This window comes from Capsicum annuum, chromosome 10, assembly GCF_002878395.1.
Source record: "Capsicum annuum cultivar UCD-10X-F1 chromosome 10, UCD10Xv1.1, whole genome shotgun sequence".
Lineage (NCBI taxonomy): Eukaryota > Viridiplantae > Streptophyta > Magnoliopsida > Solanales > Solanaceae > Capsicum > Capsicum annuum.
In genome coordinates this window covers 61,597,408-61,625,233 of record NC_061120.1, presented here as the reverse complement: position 1 = coordinate 61,625,233, position 27,826 = coordinate 61,597,408, and positions in this window count along the sequence as shown.

Below are 27,826 nucleotides of genomic sequence, written 5' to 3'. Positions count from 1 at the left end.
GAATGATACTTTAGCAACTAATTTTGAATATATAAAATAGCTAATTTTTTTGAGTGGAATAATAATCATGATATAACCTGAATATAAATTATACTGATAAAGTTTAAAATCTGATAAAAATTGAAAAGAGAACTAAAATTTATATTTTATGAGTCTAATTGACTATCTATGAAACCTCTATTATACAAATGATAAATAGATGAGACATACCTCTAACTACCACTAATCAATACATATGAATAAATATAATACAATACATTAACTACAATTAACTCGAGTCCCCGAAATAGGAGAACTCATCATCGACTGGCTGGAAGCTGCAAATCGCCTCATTATGATATGTAGGCTATAGATGGTACCTATATTATGAGACATTATAGAACATAAACATATATGTGGAACTATACTTTTGAATGTACTGATTAAGTGGGGGTAAATGCAATAATTAAAATTGAGTAGATACATAATCTTAAAACATGTATGGTAAGTGCTAGTAGACTCACCAAGAGACTGAGATCAACTGAAAGCTAAAGTATCTTAAAACATGCATAATAAATATATTCTAATAAGCTGGTAAATCACTAAACTTAGTTTCTTAAAACATTACTTTTGTAGAATAAGTAGGATTGAAGTTGTGAAGCGGTAATCATGAATACTGTATGTAATGTCATATAAATTTGAACATGTTGTAGAATTGAATTGAGGATCATGTATAAATACTAGGTATAAAACTATTTGATAGAAACTGATAAAACATGAGAATCTGCATATACAAATATACTAAGAATGAATGCATAATCATACAAAAACAAAACATAAGATGCACTATGTTGATATGATTAACTGAATGACTGATTACTAAATACTGAATAACTAATATCTGAACACCAAATAGCTGACATCTGAGTATTGATTAACTGATATCTTAATACTAATTAATTGGTATCTATATACTGATTAACCGATAGCTAAATATTGATCATGTAAAACTAAACTATACTTAGTCTAAATAACAGGACTAAAATTGTTAGAGGTATTATATAACTAATGTACCATAATGTGAGCTAATCGGGGTCCAACATAAAACCCCAATTGGAAGGATTAAGTACTGTGCCACAGGTACTAACACTGGCTATGTGGATCCACTAAAATAGTGTCCTGAAGGACTAAGGAGTCACCCTCTACAGGAAGATGCTCTTATGAGATATGTTTTAACCCTTAACTGGCAGGCAGACATAGCAAACCTATGTTGGATACGTAATTCTAGAACCTAGGAACTGCTACTAAAGGTCACACCCTCTACTATTAGGTGATCCCCCATTCCTTGGTTTGCTCGATGCTAAATCCTACTCTTAACTAGATGAGACTGGAATCATGAACCGGTGCATGTACTGAAGACTAATATGCTCAAACATGGTGTTCTAAAAACTGATAGTGCACGCATAATCTGAAGAAACCATGATCTAGTAAATTGAGGTATTTAACATAAGATAACACTGGTGGGTTCCTTATAAAAATGATAATATAATTATGGGGATAAATCACGGTTCTGACTGACTTGTTACTTGAAAATCTGAAATCATGTAAATCACATAGGTATCAGGTATTCATAACCCTCAAGCATTGAATGGTTATAAAATATAATGATAAAACTTTAAAATAGTAGTATGGAAACATGGTTTATAGATCCAAAATTTGGACATCTCACCAAAAAGTGAAAAGCTTTAAATTAAACATGAGCACATCTTAAAACTTGGGAAAGCGGTGTGGTTACGTGACTAAAATCATAACTTGATAATATAATATGAAATTTACTTGACTATGATATGGGAAAATGAAATTTAAGCATGAGACAATCTAACCATTCATGGGATCATACATGGACCTAAACTGAATTTAAATTACCATGGAAAGCATGAATTAAACTCATCTTGAAGACAATAAACTTCATAATACAGGAAAAACTCACACTTTACTCAAAAAGGAAGGTTTTTGGGGCTTAATGGGTGAAAGATACCCATTGATAAACTCCCACTTACTAGAATTGAATGAATTCTTCATGAAACTTGAAATTAGAACTTGAACACTAGAATTCTTGAGGAAAAGAGCTTAAATCTTGGGACTTGAATGATGAACTTGTGAAAGAAACCCTATTCTTGATGTTTTCTTAAAGATTTGTGTACTTGAAAGCTTTAAATTCTAGTATGTCTTCAGAGAAGAAGACTGGATGAATGTTTTTGGGAAAGAGAAGGGGTTTTACATGAGTTTATTTGAAGAAGATAGAAAAATAATGACTTTTTGGGTGTTAGAATTCGTGCCTTGGATGTTTGGGGTTATTTGGAAAGGTCCAAAGTGTCCCTTGACCCTTAAGAAGCTGAAACTATGGGGGAATAAGTTTCGTGTCACGTATCTTATCCCAGGGGAGAGAGCTTCATGTTTCTCCCCTTATTCTGGGGGAGAGACCGATGCGCCGCGCCTATTTCGTGGACCCTTAATGCCTTCATAAAAAAGGCCATAACTTTTTGCTCGGGTATCGAATTAAGGCAAAACTAGTATCACTTGAAAAATAACTCAATTATATATCCTTTGGTGGGTATTGAGATGAAAATTTCCAAATAAATAAAATTTTATACAAGTTCAAAATAGACCCTTGTAGAATCGAATTCAAAGATTTAGCTGAATCAAAGGCTCTTAGCTTAAATTTTTTATAAGCGGCTCCTATGAACATTTTTTAACTTAAAGAATATTCACACAATAGGAGAAATATCATGACACGTGTATTCAAATCCCAATCATGGGATTAAAGTTTACCCTCGTAGGAACGACGGTTTGAAGTCTAGCCCAAAAACTTGGAATGTTATAGTTAAGAAGTGGCCTAGACACTGCAATTAATATTTGGAGCTTCTTTGGTTTAGTATGTTCTTATAGGAGGTTTCTGGAGATTTTTTCTACTATATCTTCCCCGTTGACTAAGTTTAATTTCCTTTGATCTGATGCTTGGAAGGGTAGATTTGAGAAGCTAAAAGATAAGTTGACTTTAGCTCTAGTCTTGACTCTACCTGATGGTAAATAGGGTTTTGTCATCTATTGTGATGCATCCTAGGTTGGTTTGGTTAGTTTGTTGATGCACCATCGCAAGGTGGTTGCTTATGCCTCTAGATAGTTGAAGGTTCATGAGAAGAATTATCTGACTCAAAACTTGGAGCTATTTGGCTATGGTGTTTGCATTGAAAATCTGGCATCATTATTTGTATGGGGTCCATGTTTATAGATTTTTGGATCAAAAGACCCTACAATACTTGTTAACTCAGAGAGATCTTAATCTCAAGTAAAAGAGGTAGCTTGAGTTTCTAAAGGACTATAATATGACCCTTCACTCTCATCCAAGTAAAGCTAATATAGTTGTTGATGACCTTAGTAGGCTACCCATTGAAAGTTTAGCTTATGTGTATGAGGATAAATGGGAATTATTAAAGGATATACACCACTTACCTAACCTTAAATTTCATCTATTGGACTCTAAGAATGGTGGTGTGTTTGTACAACAGGTGGTGCAATGATCTCTTAGTTCAAAAATAAAAGAGAAGCGGGTTTTAGATCATCTTTTGATGAAGATCAAGCATGATGTAGGTAAGTATAAGGTAATTCCCTTTAATATCGGTGGTGATGGTATCATCAAATACCAAAGGATGTTGTATATTCTCGATATAGATAGATTGCAAGAAAGAATTTTGGCCGAGGCCCATTAATATCAGTATACAGTTCATCCACGTTCAACAAAGAAGTATCATGACCTCAAGGATATGTATTGGTGGAATAATATGAAATGGGATATAGCCAACTTTGTGGCTACGTGTTAGATATCCTAGTAAGTAAAAGTGGAGCACATAAGGCCCGATGGACTTCTTCGAGAGATTCAATTACTAGTGTGGAATTGAGAGGTAATTAATATGGATTTCATTACCAGTCTTCTGCAGTCACAATATTAGTGTGACTCTATTTGGGTCATCGTGGATAGGATAACTAAGTTTGCTCACTTCTTACTAGTGAGGACTACTTATTCTGTCGAGGCTTGTGCAGAGTTGTTAATTCAGGAAGTTTTAAAGTTGCATGGTTCACCTATCTCAATTATTTTAGATTATAGTTCTCAGTTATCATCACATTTATGTCGCTTTTTCAGTGTGTTTTAGGGACTAAAGTCAGTCTTCATATAATTTTTCACCCGTAGTTGGATTGGCATTCCAAAAGGACTATTCAGACTTTGGAAGATGTGTTATGAGCTTCTGTAATCTACTTTGGTGGTAGTTAGTATGACCACTGGTTTCTCATATCATTTGGATACAATAATTGTTACCATTCTGGCGTTGGTATAACCCTACTTGAGGCATTGTATGGAAGGAGTATAGATCTCTTATAGGGTGGTTTGAGGTGAGTGAAGTGCATATGTTTGGATTGACAGGTTCATCAGTTGTGGATGAAAGATGTGGCTTTGGTAAAGGTTCTATGGCAAAACCAAAAGTCTGAGGAAGATACTTGGGAAGTCGATGAGATAATGAAGTCCAAGTATCCGTTCCTATTCCCGACTCCAAAAATTCATGCTTAAGGTATGTGTAGATCATAATATCCTTATTTTCTAACTTATTTAAAGGAAAGATTGAGGTTCGTTGGCATCTTTGTTTTATAACTTAGTTAAAGGTAAGAGTAGAGGTGTACAGAATCTAAATTGTGCTTGTATTGCCTTTTCCCAACATTTGAGGATGAATGATCCTAAGTGAGGGAGACTAAGACACCCCAAATGTTGGCCATTGAAAAATACTTGAGTCTTAAACTTTCTGTTCATCATATGGCTCACACCACAAGTTGTATGGTGTTGTGACAGGTCTAGGCACCCTATTTGTATATTGGTAAGTGTGTTAATTGATCAAGTTCTATCTTTGGTATGATAGAATCCATACATCACATATGTTGAAGTAATAAGACGGTTGAATCCAAGGGAATGTTGTCTAGTGTCTAGCCCTTGGTGATCCGCCTTGTATAAGACTTGAGGTTACTAGTCGTATGGTGTTGTGACATATTAGTAAAGGGAGTTGTATGTTGGACAAAATATGGTGTCCAACCTTCTATTTTGGTGAGGGTACCACTCGTTTGATGCGGCTATAAGTTGGAGGGTCCACTCATACCCACTTGCATATTTTGCATAACTTTTAAGCTGAGGTTAGTTTGGATATTTCCCACCCCAATCCCTTAAGACTCCATGTCCGATAACACTTATTGGGCATTCATTCTACACTCTATAATATTAAAATACTCTCTAAACTCTCTCTAAAAATCTCTCAAGAAGATTGGGCTTAAGGTGGTCATCTAGAGGCTTAAGGATTAAAATATTTCCATGAATCTTCGTAACTCAAGCATGAGACTCTTCCTTAATTGTTAGTTCACAAACATGATGTGTTTTAAATATTGTTCATGATTCATTAATGGTGGTTTTGAAAACCATGGTTGAATTGTGATTTAAACTAAAGGGTAATGGTTTGACCTAACTTGATGGATTTTTTTTTGAATAATGGTTTGATTACGGTACACCCTCAATCTCTTTGTGAAAATATCAATGAGAAGAATTTTGTCACATATGAATTGTATTTTGAACTAAGGCATTGGCCTATGAATTTTGATGATTGGTAAACGGTTTTATGATGGTATTGCTGGTCATAAATTGACTTTTATCATAATATTGGTGGTTTAATAGTCTAAATGGGTTCAATTCCCTAAAAGGTTGAATTGAATTGATATCTTTATTAAGATAATGGGTTCGAGTCCCAAAGTTGATTATAATGGTTATGGTATATTGTACGCTTGCATGTGAGCTTTGTATGAAGATACTAATGTGATTTCTTTTCAAAGTAATTAGATTAATGGTTGTGTATATGTGTAATGAATGTTTTAATTATATTTTAAAGTGGGATGTGTAGTCGGGCTGTGAAAGTGGAGTCCAAAGGACTAACACTGGAAACCGTGCTAGTCGGTGCGAGTGTTTTGAATAGGAGGTTTGAGTCCTCCGAATTAATATATGAATGAGAAGTTCGAGTCCCCTATATTGTATACATTACTGCTTAGGTAACCTTCATTAAGTCGGGAGGTTCGAGTCCTCCATAAAGGCATCTACGGATATGGATATTCTCTAGTTCGTGAGGCTACACGTATTGGGGCCCTTCCAGCAATGGGAGAGCTTTGCTCAAATTTCCCATGGGTGCCTTTTATTATACTACAATTATTCTACAAAACCCAAGTTAAGTTTATTAAATGGATGTTAAACCCAGTTCCCTATCTCGGCATGATATATATATATATATATGTATGTGATTTTATATGATAATTTGATTTGGTTTTGAATAATGGAATTATTTTATCCCTCTTTCCTTGAGTTACATTCTAGAGCTCTAACTGCTAACCATCTCTGAATGATGTATCCCTATGCGATGTAGGTTCCGGAACTTCTTCTACTTTTCCTATGTAGTGATCAGGTGTTCGAGAGGTGTATGTGTAGACATTGAAGTGGTGAGCTTCCATACTCCGGAAGGTTTCATTTCATGGTATTTATATTCTATGTCTCAGACATTTTTTAGACATTATTTTATCTACTTTCTGGGTCATGTCCCGATATTTTATTGGCTTTAGATTTATAGAAGTTTTGTTGGATTACTGTGGACTTGGGTGTGTTGTTTTGGCAGGTTCACTCAGCGATGGACGATTTTCTGGTTAATAGTTATTGGCTTATACCTTTCCTAAATAAATATTAGTCTTAGTTTACACTATATTATATATGTTTTGAATTCATTTGACACTTGAGGTTGTAAGCTAACTAGGTTAGGTGAAAGAGGGTGATCTCCGGTTCATGTGGGGACTTGATATACCCATCACGGACTGGCCTTGGTTTAGGTCGCGATACTAGGTCAAAGCACAACATGTGTTCTCTTGTAAAGAATATCGAGCCTCATACAATCTAAGCTTCTTGCTCACGTAATATATCACTTTCTCATTAATCCTGTTTCATCATTCTACCAAAGAATACAATGAAAGGAAATATCCATAAGAAATAAATACAATATCAAAGGCTTACCTGGCTTAGTAGGAACCAAAATGAGATGATTCAACAAATATTCCTTTATTTTATTGAATACCTTCAGACACTTTACGGTCCATTCTCTAGCAGTATCTTTCTTTAATAACTTGAAAATTGTCTTACAAATAACAATAGACTGAGGTATGAGGCATTGATTTAGTTAAGGAGGCATAAGAAACTCATCACATTTTTTTTAATCTTTGGAGGTAGAAGGTCGATAATAACTTTGATCTTTGATGGATCCAATTCTATACTACAACGGTCGATGATGAAGCCTTACAATTTACTATCAGGGAACACCAAGATGTATGTTGGAACATTAAACTTTAGATTGTACTTCCATAATCCATTATAGAACTTATTGAGATTGGCTAAATAATTTGTATCCTCTTAGGGATTGATGACATCCTCCAAATAAGACTCAATTTTCTTGTGGATGATGTCATTAAACAGAGTGATCATGGCCCTCACATATGTAGCTCCAGCATTCTTCGACCCAAATAACATAACCTTATAGAAGTAGACCCCTCATGAAGTGATAAAAGCTATTTTCTTAGTGTCGTCTTCGTGCATCATAATATAATAATATCCAACAAACGAATCCACAAATGACTGTGTTTCATTCTTGGCATAATTATCAATAAAAAATGTAAATTTAGGAGAAAAAAATATTCTTAGGGATGGCTTTGTTGAGATCCCTATAATCCACAAAAACTCTAACCTTTTCATCTTTCTTAGGAACAGGCACAACATTGGCTAACCAAGTTTGATTCTTAGTTACTCGAAGGATGCTAACCACAATTTACTTTGAGTTCTCCTCTTTAATTTTCAAACTTAGATTAGGTTTATATTTTCTAAGATTATTCTTGTAAGGGGAACAAGGTGGATCAGTGAGTAACTTCTAGGCTACTATTGAAGTGATTAGTGTTGTCATTGCAGCATAAGACTGCCAAATACATCTATACGCTTTTTGAAAAACTAGACAGAATCCTCTTTCTTACTTTGGGAAAATGGACTCTAATACGGGTTTCTTTTAAATTTAATATTTCTAATTATACTATATTACATAAGGCATATCTTCAAAATCCTCAAACTTACTAAAAAATTCCTCAGGCACGATATCTTTTTTCACCTCTTCTAATTCACTTATATTATGTTGCATAGTCTCATTATGTGTCACAATCTCAAATTCAACATTTTAAAAGTGATTTTGCTAAAAGAAAACACAAATAAAGAGTATTAATAAACTTAAAATAATGATTTTATTGATTCAAATGTTACTAAATTCCTCCAATCACATTCAAAAAGAAAAAAAGTCAAGTCTATTTTATTTTAAATAATAAGAAAAATAAAAATTCTTCCAAGCCTATCCAAGTGCTCGACATGGCCTGGATAGAATAGCAGTCCAATTATTGAGTGTCACCATTTATCTGATTCGTTGACTAGGGGATCCTCTCTTCTCATATGATCACATTACAATATTCTTCCTCAAATACTATAAGAAATAAGACCCTCAAGATATCCAACACTTCAACCTCATCATTGTTAAGGAATCCAACAGAATAGAAAGTTTAATGCAGTGGGGATAGGTAATTTGGCAAAGGGTAATATTAACCATCCTTAAGTATGTGCCATTCAAAGTACTCTTCTATAGTGTAAGCATAACACAAATTGAACATGGTCTTTTAGGACCGCGGCTGTATAGGCTCGTTTATTCCTTTAAATATTGCCCAAGATCTTTACCCAATTCATATCTAAATATTACCAGCATTTTCTTACCCTTATCACTCCTCCAAGGTCCCTCTTCAAAATACACCTCCCACTCCATGTTTTATCCATCTAGGTTTTGCTTACTGTAACTAATAAAAATGAAGGAATATCTACTACTATGACTATGTTCTTCAACCTTTCTAATAAAATATCTTTCTCGTTCCCTCCATTATAAATAAACCTGACTGAGCAGAAAATTTTATACAATGATGGCGCAAAATTGTCATCGTTCCACTTTTGGCAGTCCAACCATTATACATATAGCCCAACCTAAACATGTTATTCTTCATACTAGACTGTAAGGGTTAAACTATCCTTTGTAAGGTGACTCTAAGACCATTATCTTTATCTTATCCTACCTAATACTATTTTTTGACAACTTCACTCTAGTATGCCTTTTCTTAGCTTTAGTGTATCAAATATCTCCTTGCCAAGACATTCCTTAACTTTATCGGAGTAGATGAGATGACCTCTCTTTACATAAACTACCATCTCTAGATGATTAGACTCAAAGTTGAGCCATTAGCACAAAGTGGCGGATATAATTCCCTCCATATTATTCCATGGTTAATCAAGTAATAGATTGTAGGAAGAAGGAATATCTATCACCTAGAATGCTATAGACAAAATAATAGGACCTATAACCATATTTAATATGATTTTGCCAATAATGCCTCATTGAGATCATTCAAATACCTTCATATTCATCTTCTACTTTTGAATCTAAGACAAGTCATCCTCTAACCTTGTCCATGTAGCAAGAGGGAATATGTTTAACCTAGAACATGGATTGCTCAAAACTTGGGACATCACCCTTTGTTCGTACTACTTTATGACAGACTATGCTTTATTGTGGGGTTTCCCTCTGGCGACAGCTCATCCTAGTGAAAGGAATTTTGTATGCTTTAAACACTTTCTCAACCATGTGGGCCATCTCCCCATAAATTATGGTAGCCGGTACATAAGTTCCACTTAGCACCCTCATAAAATCCTTTTGATGATGCTCAGAAGTATATGATTTACCATGGTTTCATGAAACTTTCAATGCTTAAAAATCGGACAACATGCAAGAACATAGGTCCATTTTTAGATATGATGTGTTTTTATATCTATATTGCAGAAAACTAGGTCTTACCTAACTTAGGAGACCACATACGGCAGCTGTAAGTGGCCTAGGCCTTAGAAGTGGAAAGAACAGAGGACCTAAAAGCCAAAGATTGTTCTGATATTGATGAAGGGCTACTTACAGTGCGTCGGTACAATTTACGCCACCTTAAGTGCCAACTAGGTAGTAGAGTTTGAAGGTTATGAGTCTCTAAAGTTTGAAAAATTACCTAATAGTTATGAAAAGGCTACTTACAGGTCGTAAGTCCCACTTATAGCCCATGAGTGTCTACATGAATGAAGTTATAAAGCATGCTGAAACTCTAAAGTTTTCATGTCACAACACCTACTTATGGGGCATATGTACAGCTTATGGCCCGTAAGTAGGTCCATAAGTGGCCACCAACCCAGTTTTCACTGTTTGTTTTGGTTAGAAGTTTTAGAATTTTGAAGTAAACTATAAATACCCTTTTGATGTTATTGTATTAGTTTACACACTCTTTAAATTCACAAATATCTACTGATTTTAAGATTTGACTTTTGATCGTTGAATCCTTTGTGCTTGACTATTTGGTTGATTATTAATTTGTGACTTTGGGTTTTTCTCTTCAATTATTATGAGAATGATTCTATGCTTTATTTTATGAATTCCATGGATCTTCTTGAAAATATTCAAGGCTAAACCACCTAACTATGGTTTGTGAATGATAACACTCAACTTACACATCAAATTAAGTGCAAGGCAGTCGTTGTCAAGATAAATTCAACAAGAGTCAGGGTTGAATCCAAGGGGAACAATGTAAATGGTAATCAACTTAGTTCGAAATGAAAGCTACATACTAAATTCAAACCAAAGATAAAAATATTAGGGGGAATTTAAATGTTTTCGAAAAGACAACAAATTAGGGCTTCTAAAGTACTAACTCAAGACTAAGAATATTTAGAATGTAATCAATTAGGAACGAATCTTGGGGAAATGTTATAATAGAGACAACTAGTGTGTAGGTACATGAATATCAAATTCAAATCATAGTTAAAGCATGCATGGGTAGGCTCAGTTAGGGATTTCAATACTAGCCTTTCAATAAAGTACCAAACTATCACCAATGGATTCTTTTGAATACCTCATGGGTGTGGACAACTAATCATCACAAACCCTGAATTGGGCATTCCTATTTCTAGGATGATGCCCAAGATATAGCAATTCCACAAGCTATCCTTATTTGTAAGACAATAAAAAGGAAATAACTATTATCTATCTTATTGTTCACAAGTACTCATGTCACCTAAATCCCTATTTAAAGGATGATGTCGGATCCAAATTACATACATCACTCTTTCAATGATGATGTGGGGTTAGGGAAATTGAGGCTTTCACCAACATTTTCCATTTTAAAATCAAATATTTGTGAAACCCCACAACATTAACTAAAAATTAAAGCTATAATCACAATCTACATGCTCTTGAATAGCTAGCAATGCATAAAAATAATAAACAAAAATATAGCAAAATCTCCATCGATTTGATTCATGAAAAATAAAGAGAATGCAAGCCACACTTTAAATTTCAATGAATCCTCAAAGGGATTTGCCAATTCTTCACTTATGAGTCACTCTAATGTCTTCTTATATCAAGATTAGTACAAATTTAGCATCAATATCCAAGTAATAAAACCTAGAAACTAAGATAAAGATATAGTATAGATAAAAATTGCTGATTCTTCCACATAAGAAAAGGTTTTGATTCAAAATTAGATTTGGGGTTATCTGTGTACAATAACAGAATTTACCCTGGGCATGAACCCATCAAGCCACGATCACTGCAAAATGTCTGCGATCATGGCTACCGTGAACACCATCAGATCCTCGTGATTACTGAGGATGACCAAAGTTTACTGGCCGTGATTGCGATCCTCAGAACGCGATCGTGGTAACATAGCCATGTCTTGTGCAGGGTCTTCCAGTTGTACACTTTTCTTCTCTTTTTGTTTTTTTTTTAACTCAAATCCACATCTTTCTTTCTTATCACCTGTATGCTTGAAAAATTTTGAAATTAGTTCATTCAACCAAAAAACTTGTCTCATTCATACATTCAAATCATAGTAGTGTGAACGAATTTTGGGTGTAAATAAGTAGTAAATTAACCACTAATCAACACCCCCAACTTAAACCTTTGCTTTTCTTCAAGCAACACTACCTTATTACTTAATGAGACAATGCAAATTTATTCCCATTTATACACCCCAATGATTACAATGACTTCCAACTTTATTGCTACCATAAGTAACTCTTTAAACATGGGCAAAGCTTTTCTCACGACACCCCTCAACATGAAATGTAATTTTAAAGATACATAGGATTTTAAATAACAACAATGCAACAATCAATAACACCCTAGGAGTGACTCCTTTGCCCTCAACTCCACTATACCCTTTTTGCCTCATTTTTTAGAAGACGACAATATCACTCACCTCAATTTGTTTACATGCCTCCTTATAAGAAGGAAAATCACATACACACTAAGTTAGTAAATATGGAACAAGGAATTTAAGTGCGAAACTTTGTACCTCACAAAGAATCTCGATTCTAACAAGTACCATAACATAGGCTTGCCAATATTTTCAATCGTCACTATAATGAATACACTTGTTTGGAAATTTCGGAGGGCTTTTTGATGTTGTAATGTAGGTTTGTGGAAGGGTAGGATATCATTTAGGAACAATATCGCTACACCCATATAGAAAATCTATATACTATTATTCCATCCCACTTTTGACCATATACCACTCTTTTGTTTTCACACATTACACATGACTGTTTTAGCTACCTTGATTTTCCTATTTTTTGAAGGCATCTTTCATTCGCTTATTTCTTTTGCAATCTATGCCTCATTATTGTTTCCATCATTCCTTTCTTTTTCACTTTTTCATTTCTTAGCTCGTAGACATCCACTTACATTACCTTGGCCTAAGGTCATCTCTTCCAAACTTACCACCCCAACTTAGTATTTGGCCTAAATTTTCATTTTTTATGTTCAAGAAGGGCAGGGTTCATGAGAGGGAAAAACTTTGATTGGTTCTAGGATTGTAATGTGGTTGCCAAAGAAATGCTTGAAGGCTTGAATTGGGTAACTAAAGGTACTATTCAATGCATGGGTAGGTTATTTAGGCTTAAAGTGGGTTCCTATGTTCATAATATGGCCTAGGATTATTCCTTAACCAAGCATAATCAAAATTAGCCTTAAGAGACTAATGAGGCAAGTTCTAGATGGTACAAGTATGGATGAGATTTAGGCAACTATGTTCACCGCACATGGCATGCAAACTCTTCAAGAGGGCTCAATTTCCCTTCCCACTAGAGACTAAAAGGGATATTTATGAATTTCAACAAGCTAAAAATTTGGAGTCACAAAAAAAGATAAATAATTGTTACAAGGTCTCTCACATCCATGTCCTTTATTTTTGAAAAAATTTAAGATGGAGAGGGGTGTTCGCTTTGCATTTGCACAATGTATAATTTGATATTTATGGTACTAAACCAAGTTGTCGTCTCATATTTCGGCTTTCATACGAGCAAACCACATATCCACTAAAACTTCACCATAGGTATATGTGCGATCCCAATCCCAAAATGCTATAGGTACTTAGATTCCCTTGCATTTATAGCTTCGATGCTACGGGTACTAAGACTTTCCCTATATCCATGGCTCAAATTCAATCATAATAATTTTCCCTTAAGAATGTTGTCACTCAATCTATCATAGGGAAAGACTTGTCTGATGTCACCACAAACAAAGTAAAGATAATATTAAAATCTAGAAATGAAACAAACAACTAATCCATGAAAATGTGGGCACCATCAGAGTGCAAGAATATTGCAACTCATAAAAATAAAAATCATCTGAAATAACATCAGAACATCCAGAAATATCTTGATAATATAGGACAAATGAAATAAATATGGAAACAAACACCCCCAACTAAGAAGTTTGTAGTTACCTCACTGCATAAATAATAAACAATAAAGAGAGGAAAGGGTACTCCCTCAAACCACATCAAGAGTTGTTCTCACCCTCATACTCTGCAACATCTCCAGTATTATTAGAATTGGACCACTCAGCTGAGGCCTCATCATCACTGTCAACTCTAGAAGAACATAGTCTATCTTGGGTTTTAGGACCTTCCACAAGTCATTCACCCTCTTCTACGTTTTGCTGAAGAACTTGTGTCTCTTTGTCTGTCTTTTCTTCATCTTCTCATATGAGTCCCGAAGCTCTCTGTGAATTTTTGCCAAGGATAGGTAGGCCCTCTCAAGCATAGCAATGGTAGTTCTCTTTTCCTTCTGATCCTCTAGGTATCTCTCATTATCAGACTAAGCTAGATATAATGCTGGTGGTGGAAAGCTCTCCCGATCCCTAAAGCAACCCTACTACGAGCTCTTTACTCAATCTCAGCTTCACTAAGATCTCATCAAAAGGGATAGATATAGATGACTTGCAAGACTCTATATCTTTAAATGTCCTAAGTTTTTCTTTCTCTTCTTGCTCTTTATCAGTGCTCCATCATCCTAGATCTTAAAAGGATAAATGGGGGTGTTTAGGCGCACCCAAGTATCTCGAAGGTATACCTCAACCATGGCTCTCTTACATAGCTCAATAATTAGAGAAGGGAATAAGAGATGCCCACCTCTATGAGTCTTAAAGAACTTCATATCTGATATCACATGCTGACCAACATTTAAAGGAGTGTTATCAAGTATACAAGCAACCATCTGTGCCCACATAACCGTAACAACAGTCATATGGGTGCAAGGAAAAACCCAGCTATGAATAATGGTCAACTAAATCCAAGCCTCAACTGTGAAGTCATTCATTGAGATACCCCTCTTTGTGGCTACGAAATAAAACTCCCTACCAGGGCATAACTTCTCAGCCATCCCACTCCTAAGCTAACACCTTTTTTTCTCAAATTGAGCCATATCTGCATTTGCGAGACCATATATATCATTAATTTATTTATCTCCAAAGTTCACCTTCTTTTCTTAGATCCTAATAAATGGGTCTGACCAAGACACCACACTAAGATTAGTGTAGAACTTCCATACCCACTGCTCATTTTCCTTGCAAGGATCTGGGTAAAACATATCCACCCAATGGAAATCAATATATCATGGAATGCCAAAAGTTTTTCCAGCACCTTGTCTAAACAAATGCCCCGCTCCGAAAGCAGCTTGGTCTTTGAAAGATCATTATAGTATGTGTTGTGGCATTTAAGGGACATGAACCAGACTTGATGATAATCGCCCATGATGTAAACCTAGAAAATATGAGAACAATACAACAACACTCATCATTAACATTTTCATGCACAAACTATGCTATATTGTCCAATAAAGCTCATGAGATGGTTACTTGATAGTTTTGGACAAAAATTAAATGTGCAGGATTTTTGGCCTAGGCTAGAAATCAGCCTCAGATATAGAAATTATGAGTCACTGCGCCACAATCATACTTCCGCGATTGTGATCCTATAACTGCGATCAAAGTATCTGAGGCCAGAATGGGCAAAATTTTCCAAATTTAAAAATGCCAATTTCAGGGCCAAATCATAGTCCTAAAATAGTAATTAATAATAAGAGCATTGAACAAGGTTCCTAAGCACTCGATCATGCCCCAAGAATATGAAAACAACTAGTTATGAGCTAGTTTGGGAATTTGATCAAGAACTTAGTGCGTACTCTACATATTCTTCAATTCAGAATATAATTTAGGTATTCAAGGCTTCCCCACATGTGTGCACACCATTCACAATAGTGAACCACCACACAAGTATAATTTAAGAAGGATATATCAATGAAAAGAATAATTTTAGGCCATCCCTATTACATGTATTCTATGGACTACTTACAAGCAATTAAATCAAGAATTCAAAACACATACCGAAGTAGGGATGAAAGAAGGATGTTAAAATGCCTTTGGTTATCAAAAATATGACCAAGAGTGGGTGAAGTTTGAGAGAAGTTGAAAAGAGAGTGCGGGGTAATGGGGAAAATGAATGGTCATTTAAATATCTTTGACCGTAATCATAGTCCAAGAACTACGATCCCGATCGTTAGGCGATCAAGATCGTGAACACGTGGAAACCGCAATCATGGTACCTGGGGTCAAATTTTTTGCCCTCTATAGTCCCCTGTTTAGTCCAATACTAAAATTTTCACAATTTCCCCTATTCAACTTCATTCAAGAAACCTCAAAGAACCACAAATGCATGGATTAATCAACAATAAAAGTAAAATATAATCTCCTAAATAAAAATCAAAGGATAAAGCCACTTGCTTGGAATTTTTAGGATGCCTCCCACATAGCTGCTTAGTTATCGTCGTGGCATGACATTATTTGACTATCATTTATGTCTCTATTTAGAAGATTTGAATATTTTGCCCAACTTTTGAGTAATATATCTTTGAGGTACTTTGGGTAAAAGTAAGGGTACAAAGATACATATTCCATTTTGCCACATTGAAAACTTGAACCTTTTATCCAAATTCACATCAAACTTTTGAATAGGCTAGTTGGGTATTGGTGATAACATAAAAAAATCACTTTTCAAACCATGTATTTTGCACTTATTGTCCTTCAAGTGAGGGACGTCATTTTTCTATTTTGGAATGGCAAACTCCAAAATATAAAGGTTTTGTACCTCATCTCCAAAGTTTATCATTTGCTCAGGTGGCTCGACTTTCATCACATCCACCAAGCATAAGTCAAAAAGTGGTTATGAGGTCGTCTTCCTAATTCTGGAGTCGCATTCTTCTTTATATTCTCACCACTAAATGAATTAGATTCTTCACAAAGGATTTGCTTGGCTTATTCTTTCGACTCTAGTACCATTTCCTTAATTTTGGTATCCTTCATTAGTGTTGGTTCGGTTAGTTGGAAAATCATCAACAATTCTTCAATATCAAGCTCACCATTAATCACATGACTAGATATCTTTTCTTTATCATCCTTATTTTGAAGATTGAGTAAATTCATGGTGCTTGAAAGATTGGCCTCCTCACCCACTTTTATTTTCACTAACCCTTCCAAATGTCGCCATGGATTTAAGAAAGTGATGCACATCCTCTTCCATTGTAGTCACCCAATCCATAAGAGTTAGAAGCATTGCTTCAACACCATTGTATTCACAGCATTTTAATTCTTCTATCACATCATGAGACCTATCAAACATATAAGAAGAACTAGCGATTTTATTAGCATAACTAAGGGAGGGGGTATTTGGACAATCACTCCAATGTCAATATCAATCACCACATAAAGAACAATCATACTCCCAATAGGATGGAGATGGTGTACACACCTCTTTTTGAGGAGCATATTAACAATTTTGCCAAAAATGGATTCCACCACAATATGGACATGAATCATCAAGATAAGATTTTCAGCCACCAAACTTATATTCATTTTAAGATGTCATAGCAACAAGGAAACAAAAACAAATATCTACCTAACACAGGGAATAAAAGAAAATAACAAACACATACTTACAATTTTGAATCCAAGAAAATAAGATAATATTTCAAGCAAACTCATTACGCCAAATTGGTCCCCAATAATGGCGCCATTTTTGATAACGCTTAACTTACACATCAAATTAAGTGCAAGGTAGACATTGTCAATATAAACCCAACAAGAGTCAGGAATCCATTAGGAATAATAAGAATGTTGATTGACTAAGTTCAAAATTAAAGTTGCTTGCTAAATTAAAACGTAGGATAAAAATATTTAGGGGAATTTAAATGTTTTCAAAATGACAACAAATTAGGGATTCTAAAGGACTAACTCAAGACTAAAACTAATTAGAGCATAATCAATTTGGAACGGATCTTGGGGTTATTTTTTGCTAGTGGCAATTAGTGTATGGGTACATGAATATCAACTTCAAATATTTGTTAAAGCATGCATAGGTAAGCTTGGTTAGGGATTTTGATACTAGCCTTTCAACAAAGTATCAAACTATCACCTACGAATTTTTTTAAATACCTCGTAGGTGTGGACAACTAATCATCACAAAACCTCAATTGGGCATCCTTATTTCTAAGATAATGCCTAAAATATAGCAATTCTACAAATTATCCTTATTTCTAAAACAATACAAAAGAGAATAACTATTATCTATCAAATTATTCACAAATGCTCATGTCCCCTACATCCCTCTTTCAAGGATGTTGTTAGATCCAGATTAACCACATCCCTCTTTCAAGGATGATGTGGGGTTTATAGAAATTGAGGATTTCACCAATAATTTCCAGTTTAAAATCAAACATTTGTGAAACCCAACAACATTAACCAAATATTAAATCAACAATCATAATACATACACTCTTGCACCCTTTTCAAACATAACCCTAAGAGAAAAAACTAGCAACTTATAAAAATAATAAACAAAAATATACTAAAATCTCAATCATTTTGATTCATGAAAAATAAAGAGAATGCAAGCCATACTTTAAATTCCAATGAATCCTCAAAGGGATTTTCCTTCACTTAGAGTCACTCTAATGTCTTTTTATCTCAAGATTAGTAATAATTTTATGCCAAGCTCCAAATGATAAGACCCTAGAAACTAAGATGAAGATAAAGGATAGATAAAAATTATTGATTCTTCCAAATAAGAAAGGGTTTTTGCCTAAAAATAGGATTTAGGGTTGGCTGTGTAGAATGTCAGAATTTCCCCTGGGCGTAAACCCATCAAGTCGCGATCGCTGACGAATGTGTACAATGACGACTACCATGAATACTGTTAGATCCTTGTGATTGTTGAGGTTGACCAAAGTTGAATGGCTGCGACCGCAACCCTCAGACCACAATCGTGGTAATTTAACCTTGTCCTATGTAGGGTCTTCCAGGTGTGCACTTTTATTTTTTTTCCTTTTCATCTCAAATCCATATCTTTCTTTCTTATTACCTATATGCCTACGAAATATAGAAATTAGTTCATTGAACTAACAAACTTGTCTTTTTCAATCCTTTAAATCATAGTATTTTTCACGAATTTTAGATGTAAATGAGTCATAAATTCACCACTCATCATAGTAACCCTAGTTATATAACAAATTATTCAAAGTGTGAGTTCTTTCTAAATTTGTGTTTATGCATGCATTGTGATATTCTCCATATTGTTTGCTTTCATAACTACTGCATAAAGTTAGGAACCTTTCTATATTTGAGATCATCTTCACAAGAAAAGTCAATATTAGGAAAACAAGATTACGACTGTTATTCAAGGATACCAACCATTATCCAATTAACTTGACACCCAAGAGGATATGGTTGAATTTGGATCAATGTCAAGTATTAGTTAGGTGACACTCTAAGACTCACAAGGTGGAGAGTGAAATTTACCAAGGCATTCATAAGACAATTGGTGATACCTGTCTTTTAATATTTTGCATATAATGCATTGGGATAGTCAAATTGAGCATGATAAAAGTCTATGGAGTTAAGAAGTCAGAGGGGACGCAGTCCTAGAATTGATTCAGATTGACTTTAACAAAAGTGATTAAAACTTGTTGCTACTTTATTTTTTGAACAAAAAACCCCCCATTTACTTTTCTGCATTCTTTTGGCTGCTTTAATAGAATTTTGAGAGACATTTGGCCTATTCCATGTGGTTTTGACCCTAACCTATGTTGGATTATTATATTTGACATTGACTGCAGTATACTTCTTAGAGGTGTAGTTTTTGGTGGCCTTAAATTTTGGTGTCTTTATCAGGAAATAACATTACAGATTGATTGAAAAGAGTTTGTTAAGGTTGTTGGGTTTAAATTTCTGCTTTTGCCTTGAGGAATACTTGGGTGCATGCCTTGTACTAGCATTCAAGGCAATCCCTTGATCTCACTTAATCTCGATATTGAAAGAAACCTATGAAAGGATCATAGGATATCAGAACAAGGTCATGAATCTCACACTGTGGGGCTTTAACATGATCCACTTGAATTGCTTCCCCCATCTCCACTTGGTGTTTAGGAAATTTTTGTGCAAACCACTGTGTGGTTACTAGCAGAAGCAAATGTGGGAAAAGATTGTGAGATTGCCTATCATTAAATCTAAGAGAAGAGACTGATCTTGGGTGTATTTATACGCCTAAGCACCATAATTTACCTATATTTTAGCTAAATTTTGAGAACAAAGTCCTTATTTTCTTATGATTTCATGTGTAAATAAAGTAGATGAAGACATAAAGGGAACATAGATTGCGGAGGGAATTAAACATAAGCAAAAACATGTTGGATGCAATGTGGCACCTAAAATCTATTTCCAAGACTATTTAGCTAATTAAAGTTAGTTTAGATATGTAGAATACAATTTGAGAAAAAATTTACTAATAATACCCCATGCTGACCATTGACTTATTATTCTATATTATTTTTTAACTGAGATTGGCAGCTTAGCACAAGGAGACAAATGACTTCATCTTTTTCACGTACATTTACACCAAGATTGTTTTTACCTTTTGGAGTGATGATTATTACTATTGTGATTTCTGTTTTGTTCATGAGTAGCTAAGTTTATTAGTTAGAGTTATGGAATCCTTGTAAAATACAATCTATTACTATGGGCTTTGAATTCATTATTCATTGATTTTCTTATATCATACTCTCTTTGTTTATCTTCAATTCTCATGGTTGTAAACATAGAGAAAGCGCCATTAAAACACAAATTGTTCAATAGAAAGGTTAATATTCGAAAAACAGAGTAGTGACAAGAAAATATGGTTTCCTACCTCTATTTCATATGCCAATTCCCTAATAGGATTAACAACTCGAAGATTTCATATAATTGTGTAAACACTTTTGACTCGAGAGAACTAAAGTGCATTAGTCCTTGATGGTTGAGAAATTCTTATATTAAGTTATTGAATATGATTCTTTATAAGTACAATACATGTATGAATTCTTAATACCCATAGCTAGAAATTATTGAAAACTACAAGGTGGACATAACCCTAGCTTGCTATTTCTCTGAATTCAAATACTACTAGATATATCTCACTTTGTTTAAACTGAAAATATAAATTTGTGAATTGAATTAAACCCCCTTTTGTTTTATAGAAACAAATGATTAAAAGTCAATTAATCTACATACAACTTAATTAAAACCATATTCCCTATGTTATTCAACCCCAATCTAGTTGGGTTATATATTTGACAATGACCGCTTACACTCTTGTAAGAGAGTTGTAATTTGGGCGTATCAAATTTTGGCGCCATTGTCGGGGAATACGGTTGTCAATTAAGCATATGTGTGTCAATTGACTCTTGGTTAAGTTTCCTAATTTTAATACTATTTGTTGTTTTTTATCATTACAGGATCTTTTTTGTATATGCCAAGAACCAAAAGGTCAGGAGAACCTTTATTACCTGGCAACCCAGAATTTCAACTAATCAGGAGAATAGCTGATCAACAAAAAGATGAAAGATTAGCTATTTTGGCTAATGCTCAAATCAACCAATAGAATATTGGATTACCTAAGCGTGTACCCAATACTGATGATGAAGATTTAGGTGATGATGAGTTGGTTGATACTGCAAATAGGCATCGTAGTTAGAATGTTATACCAGCAAATCAGAATCAACAACAAGAGGTAGGATGCACTAACAACTTATAGTGAATTTTGCACTAGATTATTAGGATGATGCTAATTTGGATGGAGTTGGAGCTACATGGGCAATAATTCCACCACCACTAGATCCTGGGGTGAAATTTAATATCACCAGTACTATGATCCAGCTACTTAACTTGAAAGGACTCTTTGGTGGATTACCTGGTGATGATCTAGATCGGTATTTGGTAAATTTCATCAACATTTGTAAGTCATTTCATAATTTTAGAGTGGGGAAGATTTCTATATGTCTGAGATTATTTCCATTGTCTCTTGTTTGGAGAGGCAACTCTATGGCTGAATGAGCGGCACCTAATTCTATAACAATCTAAAGGCAATTGAAAGGAGCTTTCCTTAAAAGGTTCTTTACACCTTCCAGAATGTTACTGTTGAGTGATAAGATCAGCAACTTTTGGCAACTGCCTAATAAATCACTACATGAAAATGACCTTCACATGCCCTAATGGAACTTTTGCAATCATGCTAATGTCATTCGGATTATGCAATGCACTGACCATGTTCCAAAGATGCATGATGTCTATTTTCTTAGATATGGTTGAGGACACTTTGGAAGTGTTCATGGATGATTTATTAATAGGTTGTTACTTATATGAATTGTTCTTTGTAAATTTAAGTAGAGCACTACAGAGATGTGAAAATTAAATCTTGTGTTGAATTAGGAGAAATGCCACTTCATGGTAAAGAAAGGCATAGTGCTGGGACATCGAATTTCAGCTAAGGGGATTGAGATTGATATAGCAAAGATAGAAGTTATTGAAAAAATGCCATCTCCTATTTTAGTAAAAAGAGTCCATAGTTTTTTGGGTCATGCAAGATTCTACTGCAGGTTCATAAAGGACTTCTCCAAGATTGCAAATCTACTTTGTAAACTGTTGGAGAAGGAGGCAAAGTTTGTATTTGATGATGATGGTATAAAGGCATTCCAGTTCATTAAGGTGAATCTGGTTGTTTCCTCTATTATAGTTGCTCTAGAATGGTCTAGGACAATTCAAAATAATATGCGATGCGAGTGGAGTAGAACTTGGGGAAGTACTTGGTTAGAAGAAAGAGAAACTATTTCATTCCATTTATTACGTGAGAAAAGCATTGAATGGGGCATAAAAAAATTATACAGTCACTAAGCAAGAGCTTCTAGCTATTGTTTATACATTTGAAAAGTTCCAGATGTACTTGTTGGGAACCAATGTAGTGGTTCATACAGACCATGCTACTTTGAGATACCTAATGGCGAATAAGGACACCAAACCAAGGCTAATTAGATGGGTGTTACTTTTGAAGGAATTTGACTTTGACGTCAAAGACCAAAAAGGGTGTGAGAACTAAGTCGCAGACTACTTTTCCAGGCTAGAGGGAGAACAGTCCACTATAAAGATGATTGATATTGATGATGCTTTTCCATATGAACAAATTCTAGTGGCTGCTCTTGATATGTTACCTTGGTATGGTGTCTTTGCCAACTCTGTTATGAGTGTTTTGGAGAATCTATCTTTCCATTAGAAAAAAAAGTTTTTCCTTGATTCCATGAGATACTTTTTGGATGAGCCGTACTTATTCAAAAATTATGCTGACAACATTTTCAGAAGGGGCATCCCAAAAGTTGATATGCTAAGTATCTTGGAAGCCTGTCGTGCCTCCCCAGTTAGGGGACATCATGTAGGTGATCGTACGGTGAAAAAGGTGTTACAAAGTGGTTACAATTAGACAACACTATTTAAGGATGCTTATGAGTTTGTAAGGAACTGCGATCAATGCCAAAGGCCTACTACGGACAAACATAAGCGACGGGGGATCTCATTTTTGCAATAAGATATTTAGGATAACATTGATGAACTATGGTATGAATCAATATATGGTAGCTAATCCATATCAACCATAGGCTAGTAGGCATGTGGAGGTCTCAAATCTGGAAATCAAAGCTATCTTGGCCAAAATAGTGAATGCAAATAGAAGCGATTGGTCTCGAAAGCTCGATGATGCCTTATGGGCATATCGAACAACTTTTAAGACACCCATTGGGATATCACTGTACCAAATGGTTTATGGAAAAGTATGTCATCTTCTGATTCAGCTCAAACACAAAGTTTTATGGGTGCTCAAACAATTGAACATGGATTGAAAGAAAGCAGCTCAATTAAGGTTGGGACAGCTTAATGAGATAGATGAATTCTATCTCAGTGCTTATGAAAGAGATGACTTGTATAAAGAGAGAATAAAGAAGTACCATGATCGAAGAATTGAGAAGCGGTATTTTCAGGTAGGCGATTGAGTATTTCTCTTCAATTTGAGGCTTAAGCTCTTCTCAGGTAAACTGAAATCGTAATGGTATGAGCCATTCAAAATCACTCAAGTCTACTCAACTAGAATACTTGAACTTGAGAGAAAAGATGGGAGTTAATTCAAGGTTAATGAAAACTGGATCAAGCAATACTTGGTCCAATAAGTGAGGTACAAAGAGTATCATCGATGTATCTTGACAAATTCTGAGTAGTCAAGATAATTGACTTGCACCGTGATGTTAAATTAGGCGTTGCATGGGAGGAAACCTATGATTTTATCATGTTAATCAAAAATACAAAAATAAGAGTCGAGCCATGATCGAAACCATGATGTTTGGTGGGAGGCAACCCATCCTTCTAATCATTTTAAAGTTTTTTTTAATAATTTGTAGGTGTATAAAGTACTAAGGAGGTGATAGGTACCAAATTAGGTTTAGAATTAAGTCATATCGAATGTGGTTAGTTTTTTAGTATTGGGCACTTTACAAGTTAGTTAAAGTGGTAAAAGGTTGAGTCCGCAATGAGTTCGTGTTGCAACAATGGAACATTGATTTTGGTCCATATCTCAACCTTATGATATGTCAACACTTCTTATATAGGTGATGAGGTGTACGGCTCCCAAGCATAAGTATGCTATGGGTTGTACGACACCCAATCTTAGGTAGGCCATGGACAACGCAGCTCCTAACACACTGCATATGCTCACTTTCTAAATTAGGTAATAGTGTGTGGTACAAAATCCCCATTTTACGATCTATTTTATGCTTCTAAGACAATTTATACGATAGACTAGGCGGTGCCCATCACACCGTATATATGTACTACCTCAATTAAGCAAAGTAGTTGGAGACGCCCAAGCCAAGTTATGCGATTCATAATGCGGCACCCAAGCTAAGTTATGCGATCCACTATGTGATGCATACCACATTGCTAATGCTCACTATTTATGTTTGGTGATACCCCATGCTGCACCCAATTACGATTAGGCCATCCCATAGGTGACACAAACCACACCAACTTCTACTAAATTCACAAACTCAGACTGGGTCAACCCAACCCAATTTTCCATTTTATAAATAACAATAACACCCTAAATCCCAAAATTCTCTCTTATTTCATCGCCAAAGCCGATTTTAAACACCTCTTTACCTTAAAAGGTTCTTCTTTACATACAAATCCGAAGAACTTTCCCTTTTTTTCCTCAATCTCTTCTCTTCAAGGTAAGTTTTCTTTTCATAATCTTTGATTGTTATGAATTTATTTTGATGTTTTTAGGTAAATTGTTGTGGGTTGTGGTTGAGTTCTTGCCATGGCTATATCAAATTAAATTCTTGGCCATCTTATGAAGATGAAAATTATTGTTGTAGGAAACACCATTGTTGTAGTTTTTCAAGCTTTTGGGTGTGATTATATTTTTCATGACTAACACACTTTAGTTTTGTGGCTTTTAATTCACATCTTAATTTACCTTTGAATATGGTATTGGTTGACTTATTTGTAAATAATTTTGTCTTGTGGGCATTAATATGTAGAAGCTTTAAGGCATGATTTTGTTCAATGATGATTTCATTGATATGGATTGATGAAATTAGGGTCTTGAACGGTCTAATTTTGTACAACAATTTTGTGTTATGATATATGCTAATTTGAATTGCAAATTGTTGTAGAAGTTCAGAGATTTGTGTAGTAAAATTTTGAATTGAAGTGTGCAAATAATATCTTGAGAAATGTTGGTGCGCCATGTCAAAGTGTATGTTGGTGAAGTCTGAGTACCCAACAATAACACTTAATTAGTTTATAATAACAAATTAAGTGTGGGGTTGTGATTTTAGGACCCTCATCGTAATTATAGTTATTTTTATTATGCGTGGCTAACATGGATATTATGATGAATACAATAAAAATGGCTCCCAAACAACACACATTCAAGGAAATTAGATCTACATCTCAAAAGGGGCAGACAAGATCATGAGCTGGGAAATCCTCTAAAGCTATCCGAGATGCCTCATCCGTACTTCAAGGGTCCCGACGTACATTTGGGATCAAATGGGTTGAGAAGGATGGTGAGCTGTGGTACAAGGACAACAAATCACCCTAATATTACCAGTGGAGCTTATCTATAGAGAGAGTTTAGCAAGGCACTGCCCTCGTATTTTTCCAAGATCATTTAATTAAAGCTCAACTTTATTTTTGAAGACATAGGTGAATACAATCTGGATTGGGTTAGACAATTGTATGCAAATTGGTTTCCAACTACCCATGGGAATGAGATAAAAATTTGAGGGCAGATCATAAATCTGATGATCGAGTTATTAAACTCACCCCTTGGTACTTCGGAGGTAGACCACTCCAGGGTGAAGGGACTATATAGAAGGCTTCTACATAGATCTATCAGACATACATTGCATTATTCATGTTCCACAACTCAGTGGTCCTATCACAAAGATAAAGGCTACCATAACACTTTTCCATATGCCTTTCTAATTAGGGAAGCACATATCTGGATGAGGATAGTCAATAATTGCTTTATTCTGAGATCGCACTTCGCGAAAATCACTTATAATTGGGTATGTCTAGTGTTTGCTTTGATGACTGACATTCTTATAAATGTTGGTACAGTTATACGTGCTTCTACAGGCAAATCCAGGATGTTCAAAAAGAAAAAATTTAGTTTCAAAAGCTTGCTGACTACCATCTTGAAAAAAAATGGGATTGAGGTAATCCAGTTGATCACAAGCTACCACAAAACCCACAAATAGTAAATATCACAAAGGTTAATGATCCAGACGCAAGCCAAGGTCCAGTGTTCACTATCACATAAAGATACGCAAGAGCTGAGAGCTTCTTCTGCCCTCTGTATGGCATAACGAATCTCACTATGATGAGTGGAGGCCATGTACTTACTATTATAGATCTACGGTAGCTGGACTATGATTATCTACTTAATGATCATACAAGATCTATGTGTGGAGTAGGGCTTTTTTTAGGAGCCAGCGAATGATGATGCTTAGACTGATGAGGATCGATGACTAATTGATTCTAACATAGAGGCCGAGTCTAGTAAGGATGAATCCAATGATGATTCCAATACAGGTTGCATGACTTCAGATATGGAGGAGGAGAACTACTAGCTAGGTTCTTTATTTTGTTATATACACTGAGATAGTGCTTGGAATTTGTGTGAGGTAGTTGGTTATTGTGTTTCTTGTTTTGTAGAAAAATAGTACCTTATTCTTAGTATACTTTTTTAATAGGATTAATTATTTTGTTTCTTATTATATGTTTGGTTGCTTTAGTCATAGTTAGGTGCTTTTCTCAATGATGGATGGATAACGAATGTCTTAAGAGAAAATTACTCACTTCTAGGCATTAACAAATGCACCCCATATAAACTTACACGTAAAAGTTCTTGTGGACCACATGGCATTATGTAATACCCCGCATGTTTCTAAGCTAGAAAGTGAATAAGTATTCCTACGTATGAAATCACCTATAATATGATTCATACTTGAGTACATGACTTACAATAAATATCATAGTGATAGGATAGCTTATGATGCATTAAGCATGTTCATATGAGTCACTTAAGGTAATACAAGCTAAGAGTTTTTGAATCCATCCAGTTTTAGTGTTTAATTTTGCAAGGGTCATCTTTGAAAGAGTATAACTCGATGTTAATGTGGTATTTTGGCTGATTTAGACCCACCAAATTATAGAGAATCAAATTATCTTTCCAACGATACCAATTTCTCCTTAATCCAATACCCGAACAAAAAGTTATGCCTGTTTTCGTGAGACACAGTAAGCATAGGCGATTGGTTAGGAGCCGCCTAACCCAAGCATAGGCGATTGGTTAGGCGCTGCCTAAC